Source organism: Dermacentor andersoni, unplaced genomic scaffold (genome assembly GCF_023375885.2).
Source record: "Dermacentor andersoni unplaced genomic scaffold, qqDerAnde1_hic_scaffold ctg00000573.1, whole genome shotgun sequence".
Taxonomy (NCBI): Eukaryota; Metazoa; Arthropoda; class Arachnida; order Ixodida; family Ixodidae; genus Dermacentor; species Dermacentor andersoni.
Genome location: NW_027315255.1, coordinates 7501 through 20000, shown reverse-complemented (window position 1 = coordinate 20000; position 12500 = coordinate 7501). Strand labels below are relative to the sequence as shown.

The 12500-nt window shown below is 54.5% G+C and overlaps 3 non-coding genes across 3 annotated transcripts; 1 reads left to right on the top strand and 2 right to left on the bottom strand.

Moving 5' to 3' along the window:
- Positions 1–33: 33 nt before the first annotated feature.
- LOC140214682 (5.8S ribosomal RNA) lies at positions 34–186 on the bottom strand. Its single transcript, XR_011891616.1, has one exon. It is a non-coding gene; the product is annotated as a 5.8S ribosomal RNA (ribosomal RNA).
- A 1581-nt stretch (positions 187–1767) lies between these two features.
- Positions 1768–3588, bottom strand: LOC140214678 (small subunit ribosomal RNA). The gene has a single exon (XR_011891612.1). It is a non-coding gene; the product is annotated as a small subunit ribosomal RNA (ribosomal RNA).
- A 5665-nt stretch (positions 3589–9253) lies between these two features.
- On the top strand, positions 9254–9445 carry LOC140214685 (U2 spliceosomal RNA). The gene has a single exon (XR_011891619.1). It is a non-coding gene; the product is annotated as a U2 spliceosomal RNA (small nuclear RNA).
- Positions 9446–12500: the final 3055 nt, after the last annotated feature.

Genomic DNA, 12500 nt, shown 5'->3' with positions numbered 1-12500 from the left:
CCTGTGCGCCGAAGTCTCTCTTGATATGTGATCCGACCCTCAGACAGACGAAGCCAAGGGAAGACCCAAGGCCGCAATGTGCGTTCAAAGAATCAGTGCTCAGTGTGTCCTGCAATTCACACCAAGTCTCGCAGCTGGCTGCGTTCTTCATCGACCCGAGAACCGAGTGATCCACCGCTTAGAGTCGTGAAAAATAGTTTGTTCAATTCAGTACAGTACAACCAGGGTTTTAGGCACGTGGCGTCTCCCTGTGTGTGGTTTCGAAGAGCGCCTTTCGGCGTGCGCTCCTCCAGTCTCGCTCTTTCGGCGGCCGCGTCTCAGCAGCTGAAAGCCTAATGGCACTCCACTCCTGCTACTCGCGCGTGTGTTTTGCGCCCACGCCTTCCTCGCTTGCCCTCGAGGCACCTTATGCCGTTTGCGCGCACTCGAAGCCGGTTTTACCTGCCAACCATCCACCGGACCCGTGTGTCTCGTGTGCACGTTCACATCGCTCCACTAAAAATTGCAAAGAGCGACAGAGCCATGATTAGGGCTAAGCCGCTGTGGAGTCTTTAACGGCTACACGGCCACGGGCAGGGCTTCACCCCCATCGACGTGCTTCGCTTCAGTCAGCAGTAGGTTCATAGAAGGGCCTCAAACACACACACACTTTCGCATCGGCAGATCGCCGCAGCATAACCGCTGTTGATCCAACAGCCTACTTGAGACGAAAGACAAGAGCCCGGCGCGCGTACTCGCGCAGCTCTCCAAAACCACTCGGCCAGTGCCAGGGACGGCTCCCTGCGCCGGCGCCACAACAAGTCTACTTGAGGCGGAAGACGAAGCCAGCAAGGGCCTGGCCGCAAGTGCGTTCGAAACCGGGACTACAGTCCCTCGTCTGTCCGTACTTCCTCTTTCGACGTGCGGCGCCTTCCCAAAGCGCACAAGTCCGCTAACCGCAGAACGCTTCCGACGTAGCAAAGCCGCGTTTCCTTCGGTACTTCGCAGCAACGCCGCCTTTCCCTCGGCGGCGGGCGAATAGCCTGCAGACGTCGTCGCATATCTGTCTCGCGTGTGTGACACCTCGCGCGTCACGAGCAGGAGCCGACCGGCAGCCTCCGGCCCTTTCGGACTCGGTGGCATTTGCCGCGGAGGACGGGAGAGCACTTTAGGCCACGGTTCCTTCCGTACTTGGCAGCCGCACCCTCATACCGACAGTTCCATGACCGACCGAGCGCCACACCGTTCCTTTAGTACTTGGGCGGCAACAAAGTCGGGTCGTTACACCATACTCGCCGCAGGAAGCGACCGGCAGCCCGCCAGACTTTTCAGACTCGGCAGCGTTTTGCCGCGGAGGACGGGGAGAGCGCTCGCACCACGGTTCCGTGTGTGTACTAAGCGGCAGCGGCATTAGCTCTCGACCGTCAGTTCCTTGACCGACCGCACGCTTCGCCGTTCCCCTCGTACTGGGCAAAGCAGCAGGTCGGGTCGTCTTACTCCCATTCCGCGCAAAGAGCGCCAAAGCGGACAGAAAGCCCACCCAGTGTGCGTTACGCCGTTTCTACCCGCGGGCGCGGCCAAGCCAACCGTCCAAGGTTGCAGCCGGCGTCCACTGGGCGCAACAAATTTGGCACGGGGCGCCCCTCAAAATTCAGGCAGTCCCCGGCATGTTCGGGTATAGCCGTCCCCGCGTCCAAGCGGGGCCAGCGGCGGAAAGCGTCGGGCGCAGCGAGCTGCTTCACCCACACGGGGTAGAAACAATGGCGCTCGCCACCCTTCACAATCCGGTAATGATCCTTCCGCAGGTTCACCTACGGAAACCTTGTTACGACTTTTACTTCCTCTAAATGATCAAGTTTGGTCATCTTTCCAACAGACCGGCGCAACCGAAAGGCCGCGCCGGACATCGGTCCGAAGACCTCACTAAATCATTCAATCGGTAGTAGCGACGGGCGGTGTGTACAAAGGGCAGGGACGTAATCAACGCGAGCTTATGACTCGCGCTTACTGGGAATTCCTCGTTCAAGGGGAACAATTGCAAGCCCCTATCCCAATCACGAAAGAAGTTCCACGGGTTACCCAGTCTTTTCAGACAGGGATAAAGACACGCTGCTTCCTTCAGTGTAGGCGCGCGTGCGGCCCCGGACATCTAAGGGCATCACAGACCTGTTATTGCTCTGTTTCGTGCGGCTAGGAGCCGCTTGTCCCTCTAAGAAGGTTGTAAGGTGCTGGGAACCCCGCACCTATTTAATAGGCTAGAGTCTCGTTCGTTATCGGAATTAACCAGACAAATCGCTCCACCAACTAAGAACGGCCCATGCACCACCATCCACCGAATCAAGAAAGAGCTCTCAATCTGTCAATCCTCCCAGTGTCCGGGCCGGGTTAAGTTTTCCCGTGTTGAGTCAAATTAAGCCGCAGGCTCCACTCCTGGTGGTGCCCTTCCGTCAATTCCTTTAAGTTTCAGCTTTGCAACCATACTTCCCCCGGAACCCAAACACTTTGGTTTCCCGGAAGCTGCCCGCCGAGTCATTTGAGTAACTCAGGCGGATCGCTGGGTTGGCATCGTTTTATGGTCAGAACTAGGGCGGTATCTGATCGCCTTCGAACCTCTGACTTTCGTTCTTGATCAAAGAAAACATTCTTGGCAAATGCTTTCGCAGTAGTTCGTCTTGCGACGGTCCAAGAATTTCACCTCTAGCGCCGCAATACGAATGCCCCCGTCTGTCCCTCTTAATCATTACCTCGTATTCCAAAAACCAACAGAACAGAAACGAGGTCTTGTTCTATTATTCCATGCAAGTTTATCCAGGCGACTCGCCTGCGTGAGCACTCTAATTTTTTCAAAGTAAAAGCACCGGCCATCTCGAGGCACACAATGAAGTGCACCAAGAAAGGACGGCATGATGTTCAGTCCGAGCCGTCGCATCGGGTAGATGCACTACTCGTCTGGAACTGAGATCCAATCTACGAGCTTTTTAACCGCAGCAGCTTTAGTATACGCTATTGGAGCTGGAATCTACCGCGGCTGCTGGCACCAGACTTGCCCTCCAATTGATCCTCGTTAAAGGATTTAGAGTGTACTCATTTCAATTACGGGGCCACAAAAGAGTCCCGTATTGTTATTTTTCGTCACTACCTCCCCGTGCCGGGAGTGGGTAATTTGCGCGCCTGCAGCCTTCCTTGGATTGTGGTAGCCGTTTCTCAGGCTCCCTCTCCGGAATCGAACCCTGATTCTCCGTTACCCGTAACAACCATGGTAAGCAAGTAACCTACCATCGAAAGTTGATAAGGCAGACACTTGAAAGAAACGTCGCCGGCTCGTGGCCATGCGATCAGCACAAAGTTATCCAGAGTCACCACACAATACGGGCCGAACCCGATCGATCTTGGTCTAATAAAAGCACCCGTCGCCCAAAGGGCTTCAGGCTCACTGCATGTATTAGCTCTAGAAATTGCCACAGTTATCCAAGTAGGAAGAAACGATCTAAGGAACCATAACTGATTTAATGAGCCATTCGCGGTTTCGCCTTATTCGGCATGTACTTAGACATTGCATGGCTTAATCTTTGAGACAAGCATATGATTACTGGCAGGATCAACCAGGTAATCGTTCAACTGCGCGTCCAGCCTTTCAAGCAGGCCGGACGCTCGTTTTTGCGATGCAGAGGCCACCTTCAGGCGCCCCAACACGCTTCGTTCTCGCAAAGGGTAGCACTTTGCACAGTCCGAGACGACGGCGTTTCGAGCTCGCAACGGCGCCCTCCCCGCAGGGCCGGGTATCGCCACGCGGCAAGAAGCACGCAACATTCTCGATAGACCGGTTGTGTCGACTCGATCGCGGCTTGCGGTTTCTCTCGAGCCCGCAGCACTGGTGGACCGACCGACACTTGCAACGTAGCCGAGACGGCAAAGCCGCTAGGCGACGGGTCACGCCCGCGCCTTCGGCGCTTTCGTATTTGATTCGTCCGAGGACGATGCGGAACACACTTCGATATCGTGGAAAAAGCGTCGTCCGACAACCAGCCCCTAACGCATCAAGCGGATGAGGCTGCAGACGTCAGCTGTGGGATCCACGGGGAGCGATACCGGGGACACCGCTTGACGGGCACGAAGCCCGCCGCATATCAAACACCCAGTCGCTTTGGGGGCGACTGCTCTCTGGGACCCCCATATAATAGCAGCGATAAGTACCCAGGACCTCCATGGGGCCGTACTCGTGCCACTTTCGACGAGCGTTTGGCGAAAATCGTGCCGCCTCGTAACGCCGGGCGAGCAAGATTGAAGCTTACGTCGGCAGCACAATGCCGAAGTCGTGAAAGCGCAGCGCGTCCACCGAATGCGGCGAACGGCAATTTCTCGCCAATGGCCAGTACGGTTTCCTGCACAATTGCCTGTCTGTCGCCCTACGGGGCCCCCGGCCGATCGATTCGAGGCACGCTAGCACGGCCCCTTCGCCATATCCGAGCACGAGTGCGAACAGTGCGGGCGGCGTGCTCGACGCCCGGCTGACGTCGTTTCGGACTTAGTCTCTTCGCGTGCTCGCGGCAACGCCGCGGCCAACGACGACGTCTGCGCGGGTTCTTTGCCGGTTCCCGGCGTGCTTACAGTGCAGCCCTCTGCAGGGTGACACCGGCTCCGTCGTGGCCGTGCGGCGGCTTGTACGCAAAAGTTGCGTCAAAGGCGTCGCGCTCCGCGGCCGCCCCCGGCACACGCGGTTTCGGACTTTGTCTCTTCCAGCGCTCGCGTAGTCGTGGGCTACGATTGTCGACGTCGCAACGGTGCGCGGACACCGCCACGAGCACGCGCAAGACGAAAATCGCTCTACGGTACAATGTCGGCCGGGGCCGTACGGCCCCTTACAGTAGCAGCGATAAGTGCCCAGACCTCCATGGGGCCGTACTCGTGCGACGCGGCGGCGTACTGCGCCGAGCCGAGCGCCAATATTTGGCTTTTGCAGGGCGGATTCGAGCTCTGGCGATCGCCGCGGTACCGCCGCTCACCGATTCAAGGCACGCTAGCGCGGCCCCTTCGCCATTTCCGAGCACGCGTGCGAACAGTGCGGGCGGCGTGCTCGACGCCCCGGCTGACGTCGTTTCGGACTTTGTCTCTTCGCGTGCTCGCGGCAACGCCGCGGCCAACGACGACGTCTGCGCGGTTCTTTGCCGGTTCCCGGCGTGCTACAGTGCAGCCCTCTGCAGGGTGACACCGGCTCCGTCGTGGCCGTGCGGCGGCTTGTACGCAAAAGTTGCGTCAAAGGCGTCGCGCTCGCGCCGCCCCGGCACACGCGGTTTCGGACTTTGTCTCTTCCAGCGCTCGCGTAGTCGTGGGCACGATTGTCGACGTCGCAACGGTGCGCGGACACCGCCACGAGCACGCGCAAGACGAAAATCGCACTACGGTACAATGTCGGCCGGGGCCGTACGGCCCCTTACAGTAGCAGCGATAAGTGCCCAGACCTCCATGGGGCCGTACTCGTGCGACGCGGCGGCGTACTGCGCCGAGCCGAGCGCCAATATTTGGCTTTTGCAGGGCGGATTCGAGCTCTGGCGATCGCCGCGGTACCGCCGCTCACCGATTCAAGGCACGCTAGCGCGGCCCCTTCGCCATTTCCGAGCACGCGTGCGAACAGTGCGGGCGGCTGTGCTCGACGCCCCGGCTGACGTCGTTTCGGACTTTGTCTCTTCGCGTGCTCGCGGCAACGCCGCGGCCAACGACGACGTCTGCGCGGTTCTTTGCCGGTTCCCGGCGTGCTATAGTGCAGCCCTCTGCAGGGCGACACCGGCTCCGTCGTGTCCGTGCGGCGGCTTGTACGCAAAAGTTGCGTCAAAGGCGTCGCGCTCAGCGCCGCCCCGGCACACGCGGTTTCGGACTTTGTCTCTTCCAGCGCTCGCAACCATGTCGGGGCCGACGCCGACGACTGCGTGGTGTTTCAAACGATTGCCGGCGTGACACAATGCAGCTGCGTGCGGGATGCCAGCGATTCCGTCGTGTCCGTGCGGCGGCTTGTACGCAAAAGTTGCGTCAAAGGCGTCGCGCTCCGCGCCGCCCCGGCACACGCGGTTTCGGACTTTGTCTCTTCCAGCGCTCGCGTAGTCGTGGGCACGATTGTCGACGTCGGAACGGTGCGCGGACACCGCCACGAGCACGCGCAAGACGAAAATCGCACTACGGTACAATGTCGGCCGGGGCCGTACGGCCCCTTACGAGTAGCAGCGATAAGTGCCCAGACCTCCATGGGGCCGTACTCGTGCGACGCGGCGGCGTACTGCGCCGAGCCGAGCGCCAATATTTGGCTTTTGCAGGGCGGATTCGAGCTCTGGCTATCGCCGCGGTACCGCCGCTCACCGATTCAAGGCACGCTAGCGCGGCCCCTTCGCCATTTCCGAGCACGCGTGCGAACAGTGCGGGCGGCGTGCTCGACGCCCCGGCTGACGTCGTTTCGGACTTTGTCTCTTCGCGTGCTCGCGGCAACGCCGCGGCCAACGACGACGTCTGCGCGGTTCTTTGCCGGTTCCCGGCGTGCTATAGTGCAGCCCTCTGCAGGGCGACACCGGCTCCGTCGTGTCCGTGCGGCGGCTTGTACGCAAAAGTTGCGTCAAAGGCGTCGCGCTCGCGCCGCCCCGGCACACGCGGTTTCGGACTTTGTCTCTTCCAGCGCTCGCGTAGTCGTGGGCACGATTGTCGACGTCGGAACGGTGCGCGGACTACGCCACGAGCACGCGCAAGCCGAAAATCGCACTACGGTACAATGTCGGCCGGGGCCGTACGGCCCCTTACAGTAGCAGCGATAAGTGCCCAGACCTCCATGGGGCCGTACTCGTGCGACGCGGCGGCGTACTGCGCCGAGCCGAGCGCCAATATTTGGCTTTTGCAGGGCGGATTCGAGCTCTGGCGATCGCCGCGGTACCGCCGCTCACCGATTCAAGGCACGCTAGCGCGGCCCCTTCGCCATTTCCGAGCACGCGTGCGAACAGTGCGGGCGGCGTGCTCGACGCCCCGGCTGACGTCCTTTCGGACTTGGTCTCTTCGCGTGCTCGCGGCAACGCCGCGGCCAACGACGACGTCTGCGCGGTTCTTTGCCGGTTCCCGGCGTGCTATAGTGCAGCCCTCTGCAGGGTGACACCGGCTCCGTCGTGTCCGTGCGGCGGCTTGTACGCAAAAGTTGCGTCAAAGGCGTCGCGCTCGCGCCGCCCCGGCACACGCGGTTTCGGACTTTGTCTCTTCCAGCGCTCGCAACCATGTCGGGGCCGACGCCGACGACTGCGTGGTGTTTCAACGATTGCCGGCGTGACACAATGCAGCTGCGTGCGGGATGCCAGCGATTCCGTCGTGGCGGTGCGGCGGCTTGTACGCAAAAGTTGCGTCAAAGGCGTCGCGCTCGCACCGCCCCGGCACACGTGGTTTCGGACTTTGTCTCTTCGAGCGCTCGCAGCGATGTCGAGGCGATCGCTTACGTCTGCACGGTTTGCGGTGTGCTACAATGCAGCAGTCTGCCGCACTACACCTCTTGGTTGCCGAGGGCACGGCAATTTACTGAAGCGAGCGCATTGCGCCCAGGCGGCAGCGGACTTTGTTGCTTCGGGAGTGCTCTTGCTGTAAAATTTGAACGGCTGCAGCTGCGCGAAGCAAGTGTACCTATTTTCACTCTCTCTCTGTCTGCCTTTGAGGCGACTGTAATTTCACTTTAAACGCAACTGGAGGCGGGAGCAACCTGATGAGAGTAGGTGGACTTCGGTACATGTAATTTAGAAATTGCTTTCAAGCTTTGAGGACATACACCTTCGCGCCATCTGCTTTCCCCGTCTCTTTGGCACTTTATAGTATGTGCTGCATGCTCTGCATTCCAAAGAAACACGCCTGTCTCTCTCCCTCTCTCACGTTCTTCTTCTTTTTGTAGCTGCTGTTGTAGAAGATGCTATGCTCTTTAATCGCTGTAACATAGAGTGCTTGCACAAGCCAACAACTTTTGCGTGTTTTTTTTTTTTTTCTCTTCCCAAGACGTTTCTGCCATTATTCACTAACTCTCGTTCTTAGTATGCAATGGAGCGTTAGCTCGCGCCATCTACCTTTCTTTCTGTATTGCAAAGTCCGCAGGTTTTCCTAGTTCCGTACACAGATGGCGCCAATGCGTTTTGGCGCCAGGTTCGAACGACCTCGCTCTACTCGTGTTTGGCATTTGAATGTTTCAAAGGGGTTTGCGACAGGGGGTGGTTCTTGTGCAAGGCTGAGCTTTCCAGCTGCGTTTAAGCTATGCTAGCATGTGTGCGTATATATATATATAGTATATATATATATATATATATAAATACACAAACACACACACACACACATGCATATATACATACACACACACGGTAATGGTAAAGATGATGAGGTAGCACTTTTTTTTTTCTTTTTTTTACAATGCCTGTGTTTCAGATGGCGATCTTTCTCCCCTCTATGTTTCCGGTTGGAAGGAGTGTGCAGCGTTTTCTATATTTATTTTGTCATTCACTTCTATGTTGCTCGTCTTCGTACATGGGGCATGCTACCTAATTCTACCGGTCGATTCGACACGTTGCGATCCGTCCCGGCCTGTGCCGTATCAAAATTTTCAGTGGGCCTTGCGGTAAATAAAAAGAAATGAAGGAAATGCGCGTAGTATATTACAATTGCACACGGGCTTGAAACGAAGCCCTCAAGGAAGGTCACCTTGAGCGGTCGCATTCAGACGGAAGTAAGCATTCCCCTGGCGCGTTTTTTTTCCGCTCGCCTGTTCCGTTTTCTACGAGGTTGCCTTGGTTGGTTTCGCGTTACAAGCAAGCTTGCACTCGGGTCTCGTTTCTACGCGACAGCGTTTCGTTAACAGCGAAAGACTGAGGCGTTGCGAATTCATCCGTGAGATAGGGAGCGTTGAGTCTGTACACAGGCTGAATTTTATAATATTGCCCACGCTGTTGCTGAGGTTACCCATGTCGGCAGGGCGCCCACAAGGCAGTAGTACAATGAAGTGAAGTGAAGGACATCGCTTCTCGGCCTTTTGGCTAAGATCAAAGTGTAGATTTTTAAAGCCCATGTACGAAGATTTACGAAGCCCATCTACGAAGATTTTTAAAGCCCATGTAGGCACCTCTTAATGATCTTTTATGTTTTAGAGAAGCGTTTTGCCATGTATTTTACACCTTTACAGTTTTAGCCTTTTATCACTAACACCACTAACTAGTTTTTTTAGTCATTTGTTTGCGTTTTTAGATTATACACCTTTTATCCGTTTTTTCCTTGGTTTTGTAACATATTTTTGATGTATTTGTAACTAGCATAAATAAAAAACTCTGTTCTTATCAGCTTAATATCTGATACGGGTTCTATATGGACCCACGATATTAAACCTATTTTTGGAAGTTGGCGGAGTGCTTGAAGCCTGCTTCACCTCCGCCGCAGGTCGGCCCGGTATTGCACTACCTCCGGGATCGGCCCCGCTCACTTAGGTGAGACTTCATTCAATCAAAATGAAGAGCACAAGCTCAACGCGAGCACTGACTTGACACGCACCATTCCTATACTACACGCAACGATGCCGGTTCGCGGACCACGAGAGTAATTAAACTGCCACTCCATCTGTGTGTAGCGTCGCACTTGTTGCGTCGCAAATGGGACAGCCGCTCCAGCAAATTTCTAGTTATGGGCTTCGAGAAAAATTAATGAAAGCAAAAGAAAGAACCAGAATTCCTATTTGTCCGATGTCTCTGAATGATTGTCTCCTGTAAAGAGCCACTTGGGGGGATGGGGGGTAGGATTAGCCGTGGGGTTCGCAATCAATATGAATCCCACTCAAAGCCAACACTGGATTTTGGAGTTCACTATCGCTTGGATCCGTAAACCACCGCGCCCACGCAAGCTCGCCCTGCCGCCGAAATCCGCTGCCCAAGTGGAAGAAAGATTCCCTATGAAAGAAAAATAGAGTGCCCGATTTCTGGCAACTACTGTGCAGCCTTTGTGTACACATTTTCGCAGCAGTGGGACCGAGCGCCTCGAAAACAAACTTGTCGTATGCCCGAATGTGGCGAAATATATTCAAGGGTTAAAAGGTGCCTCATCTTTCTAACCTGTATGTTACGAAGACCTGTTGCTACCTTTTCATCATGAACATCATCATCATCATCATCCTGGCTACGCCCACTGCAGGGCAAAGGCATCTCCCATGATCCTCCAAGTACCCCGGTCAGGTGCCGATTGTCGCCATGTAGTCCCTAATCTAATCTGCCCTCCTACCTTTCTGCCACCCCCTGCTACGCTTCCCTCCTCTCGGAATTCAGTCTGTAACCCTTAATGGCCACCGGTTATCTTCCCCCCAGATTGCATGCCCTGCGCATGCCCATTTGTTTTTCCTGGTTTAAACTTTGGTGTCATTAACGAGCGTTTGTTCTCGCACACCCCAATCTGCTCTATTCCGATCCCCCCGTGACGCCACACCCATCATCCTTCTTTCCAGAGCCCGTTGCGTCGCCCTCAGTTACCCTTCGGTAATCCTCAAAGCTTTTTGTTGGGACACTCGTGGCATCTTTCTCGTTTAATGAAGTCAAATTTTTTTCAGTTTTGGGGGAAAACTCAATGAGCTAGGCGCGATTGTGTCCCTGGCGCCGCTCTCAACAAGATGGCGGCGCCCATGCTTTTTGCCTGCAGGTTCGGCCCTACGCAGAACACGCCTGCCGGGCAGTGTAGCCACGTTGAAGGGGCAAAGCGTAGTGCAGTGAAGCGCTTGCTCGGGCGAAAAACGCAAATATGAGCCAAACAGGAATTTCCATTATTGGAAATTCCAGTTCAGTTTGCGCATTGCGTTCGCCTAAGGTAAAGAACACAAATGCGAGTGCCACAGCAGTCAAGTCAAAGCTTAGGATTGCGTACCATTTTTTTTTTTTTTTTTCGTGCCTTTTACTCCTGGCCTGCGTGGCCCTAGCGCGCATGCACACGAAAGTAATGAAATGGTGAAAACACGAAATAATGCGGTGCGGCTGTATCATATCTATTTTGTGCGCTTTGTTCTTTGTGGACTACAGCGGTGTGCGTCATGAGAAAGTTTCGGTGCCCTTCTTGGGTGACCAGTGAAGCTATATTTAAAACCACATTGATTTGTACGGTTATTGCTACAAACTGCGTGTGGGTGTTTTTCTTTTTCGCTGCCAACGATGGGTTATCGCAACCGCGATCGGTTCTGCTGCTACGCTAGACGCGTGCTTGCCAACGGTTGGCTCTATACGCGACCCGCGACGCGTGGTCGGCACATTCAAGCAGTCAATTGCAAACCGTTCCAAGAAAAAGGATGTACTCCACTTGCCACCTAGTTCGACGATTGTACTTTCTGACCCTCGAGGAAGCGCCGCCATCCCACGTTTTCTATAATACGATAAGATTCAGAGCGACCGCGACCACTTGTCTTTGTCAATATCTCGGAAACGCTTTCTTTTTCTTTTTTTTTTTAAATCCAGATACTCAGACGCGCCCGTGTTCACGCGCACTTGCTCTCTCCGATAAGCAGGGAAGCTCGGTTGGGGTGGTGTCGGGCCTTGCGCATGCGCTGCTGAGCTCGTCGCTTCGCCGGCCGGTCGATGCTGGCGCGGTACTGGTAATGAACTTCGACGTGCATGGTGAAACGTCACTTTGTATTGCCACTGTAGACTAGCAATGCAATGTGTTTGCGAGCGATTGGATAAATGAGAAAGCGTGCACTGTCTACAGTTTATGCCCCTCTAGAGTAGTGGAAATGTTGCTCCAAGTGTTAGGTTTGTAATTTGCGCCTACGAACATGAACTAAACAAAGAAAATGGTCTGCAGCCGCCTTCGCTTCATAAAATTCCCGTACGAAGAAATTTCCGTGCGCGAATGAGAGAGCAAAAGAGAGAAACCATGCTAAGAAGAATGGCTGCCTTTTACGTGATCTCGCGCATGAAACCAGACGATGGATTAATTTTAGCCGTTCATTTTGATTTGCCGAATGTAAACCGGAACACTTTCTCCACGCGGTCTTCAGATTTGAATGGCAATCAATCACATCCTTTCTTTTTTTTTTTTTTTTCTGTTTCTTTCTATCTGGAACCGAAAGAATTCAGAACGCCATTTCAATCTTAGATTCGATTAGATATCGTGACTGGTATGCTGAAATATCACGCCTTATCTGGTGTTAACCTTCTTGATCACGGCAATAAAAAATCGCCAGTTCCCGAACTTTAATCGCGCCGAAGATGAACCGATATGCTGGATTCTTATTGTCATGATTTTATAGAAAGCGCTGGTTCTATGGCTAGCTTTGAGGAAAAGAAAAACATCGTTCAGGAATGTATAACTCTAAACAACTAAAAAAAAAATCTGCCGGCAATTGGTACTACAACGAGAGTACTGAGAATACTGGAAAAGATGAAATCCAATCATGCTGAACTGAACTGAAATTATTTCATCAAGACATGCCCCGAAAAACGTGGCCACTTTCAATGATAATTTCAAATGTGATTTCTTTCTTTTTTTTTTTCTTTTTTACGACGGAT